The sequence below is a fragment of the Pseudonaja textilis genome, chromosome Z (assembly GCF_049901715.1).
Source record: "Pseudonaja textilis isolate UNSWEBS1 chromosome Z, rPseTex1.2, whole genome shotgun sequence".
Lineage (NCBI taxonomy): Eukaryota > Metazoa > Chordata > Lepidosauria > Squamata > Elapidae > Pseudonaja > Pseudonaja textilis.
Window position 1 is genome coordinate 111929428 of NC_142008.1, and position 3667 is coordinate 111933094.

The following is a 3667-nucleotide window of genomic DNA, read 5'->3' on the forward strand; positions in this document are numbered from 1 at the left end:
CCAGAAGACAATATTGTGTCAATAATAACTTCATCATTACATGTAGGCCCCAGAGAGGAACGCTGCTGTCGAGTTGACGGGAGTGTACCTATTTGAACAGCTAGAGTAAAATAAGCTATAACTGCACATTGATAATTCTGAGGATGCACATTGGTGGCATATTTATCAAAAAAGAACCACATATTAGGATCTTTAAGCTGCCATCCAGCACATATCAATCTTGTATTAGAGTGATCAGAGGCATTAAAAATAGGAAAATTGTCAGGATACATATCAGGAGCTATATTAAGTCCATACAAAGAAGAATTAACGGTACATGACCACCAATAGTAGTTAGAACAATAACTAGAATTCCCTAGTTTTTTTTTTATATGTGCTGAGCAGCATCATAATCAGACCAATTATAAAGCCAAGTGTGTTTAGCGTGACAACAGAAACACAGACCCCTTGTAAATTGACTAACTTTCAAGTAACGCCAATACATAGAATTCAATTGCATAGTGGGTTTAGAAAATAGCCAGGAGTGTGGAATAGATTTTAGTTGTGAGACAATAAATGTAAAAGACATGATCAAGTTAGGGGTAAAAGAAATTTGACCAAATGCCATTGGGGGCTCATAGTATAAACTAATATTTGTGCCATGAGTCATAAACATGTATTGGGCATGACAAACCCACAAATAAGGGTTAAGATGAACCACAGAAGTGTCATTTTGAGCAGAAACACCATTAATCATAAACAAGAGAATACAAAGTAAAATTGTAACAGAATTAGCAGTAATAATAGCAAAAACAGCAGCAACAAGATTTTCAGGAGTCTGAGGTAATGAGGCTTGTTGCAGTTGTTGTTGAGCTTGATATGTAGTAGATTTAACCTGTCCCCAAGTGATGGGTTGCGGGCGCTTCAACCTTGGAAGCCGGACTTCTGTGTTCAGATAAAGATTGAAATCCGGAATCGGGTTGTGAAGGCCCTGATGCCATGCCATGCCATGATACAGACAAACACAGCGCACTGGAACCCACACTGTTTGTCTAGTAGAAGGATCTTCCATGGCAGCGTAACCACAACCCCAGGTGATCAGCAGTGTAGGGCCTTTCCAGGTTGGATCTGGAGCTTGGTGATACTTTACCAAAGGACTTGCTAAAGATTCAGTAGTTCGAAAATTTAAATTAACAGGTGAGTCTGCAAGAGAATCTAAAAAGGTTAAATAATTCCAAGTATATAATGCTACAGCAATGAGATTTTGAATCTTTCACAGATGGTAAGAGCCAGACTCAGTTTGTAATTGTTTTTGAAGCAATTCATTAAAAGCATGATGAGCTCGCTCAACTATAGCTTGACCCTGAAAGTTGTAAGGAATTCCGTGCACTAAAGTAATATTCCATTTCTGACAAAAGGTTTGAAATTCCTTACTAATATAAGCTGGGCCATTATCAGTTTTCAACTGAGAAGGCCAAACCATTACAGCAAAATAGGATAGGCAATGAGAAATAACATCTGAAGTATGTTCATGTTTTAACACAGTAACCCAAAGGAAATGTGCATGAGTGTCAATAGACGTGTGTAGATAACAGTATGGCTTAAAAGTTAAAAATTGAGTTACATCCATTTGCCAAATTTGATTAGCTTGGATTCCTCGTGGTTGACACCCACTGGAAAGGGAACTGCCAGTTGCTGACAAGCTGGACAAGCACGGACAATATCCCAGGCTTGAGATAATGAAATTTTAAATTGTTTTGCAAGCAACTTAGCAAAATGACTATCAACAAACAAAGACACAACATCCTTTAAGGATTCATCTGCATTCTGATTTCCTTCAGTCAAGGCATTAGTAAAGAGAGTATGACTTTGAATGTGTTCTACATACAAAGAATACAAGCGAGTTTCCAAACTATTCTTTTAAGATTAAAACAAGGATAACAAATTCTTATCCAGAGAGAGAGCACAATAAGAAAAATGCAGAGATTGCATATCTAAGTACACATATTGAGTATCAACAATCAAGTTAATAGGTTGTTCATTGAACAATTGTAAAGCTAAAATCACAGCAGCCAGCTCAGCATGTTGAGCTGAAGTCTACGTGGCAGTAAATTTAAAATACCATTGTTGTTGAATCTGCCAGACAACCACACCCCTTGTAGGTGAGCCATCAATAAAAACTTTAAGAGCTTTAGAAATAGGATTTCACACAAAAATGGAAGAAAAGGCCAGATTTAAAGTAGTAGTAACCACTATTCTAGGATCTTTGGGTAAAGAATAAAATAAGTTTCCCATATATTGAGAAAAGACTATCTGATATGATTCTGAAATCATCATCAAATGCTCGTGTTCAACTTTTGTACGAGTGAAAGCTATGCTAATGAGATCCTGTCCTGTAAGATGTAAGACTCTTTTACAACCTTTGATGATCAAATCTTCTAATGTTGATTTGATAAGGATAAATGTTTCTAGGTGAAGTAGCTGACAAATTAATCCATTCATGAATGTTGACTGCTTGTGGAAAGGCATTAGAATAAAGACATCCTGTGGTTAAGGGTGCAGTGGGAAGAATAGCTAAATAAAGTCCTATTGTTAAGGATGTTATCCTGTCCACATATTGATGCTTAAACTTATTCAATATTTCTTGAAGGCATGTTCTTTGAAGATCAGTTAATACAACTAGATCTCCTGGTGCTTGTGCTCCCTTCAAAGACTGAAATAAGGGCAACATATCACCAGTTGTAATGTAGAAGAATGAGCACGCCCAATTAATAATGCCAAGTAATTTTTGCCATTGTACTAAAGTATATGATTTCTGTACTTGTAATTCAGGAAGAATTGGAATGGGGCAATTATGCAACATTCTATGTCCTAAGTAGGTATAAGGTTCTACCTTTTGAATTTTTCTGAGGCTATGTACAATCCTTGTTCTGCCACAATATCCATTAACTCTTTTAACAATTTAGATTCATCAAAATCTGGGGCTGCTATCAATATATCATCCATATAATGATAGACTAAATAGGAAGGACATTTATTCCTAAAGGGTTGAAGAGCATTATCCACAAAATATTGACAAAGTGTAGGGGAATTAAGCATTCCCTGAGGCAACATGCACCAATGATTATCATTTTGTGGGCATGCTATTATTAAAAATTTGAACAGTAAATGCAAATTTTTCTTTGTCTTGAGGCTGCAAAGGTATAGTAAAAAAGCAGTCTTTAAGATCAACTACCAATAATTTATAAAAATTAAGAATTAAGTTAGGATTTGGTAGACCACATTGTAAAGGACCCATGGGTTGGATACAATTATTAATTTCTCTTAAATCTTGCAAAAGGCGAAATTTCCCATTTTTCTTTTTTATAACAAAAACAAGAGTATTCCAAAGACTAGTAGAAACTTCTATATGACTAGCAGCCAATTGTTCTTGAATCAATTGTTGTAAAGCAGCAAGTTTTTCCCTTGATAATGGTCATTGTTCCACCCAAACCAGTGTATAACAGAGCCTTTTAAGAGAAAGAGCCATCATCAAGAATCAAATGAGCATTAAGAAGAGAAAGGATATCACGGCCCCAAATATTAGTATGAATATCTAGAATGTATGGTTGCAGGAAAAAAAACCCTTACCATCAGATGTTGTAACATTAATTTCTTGAACATTCTTCCAAGCAGCTGTAGAACCTCC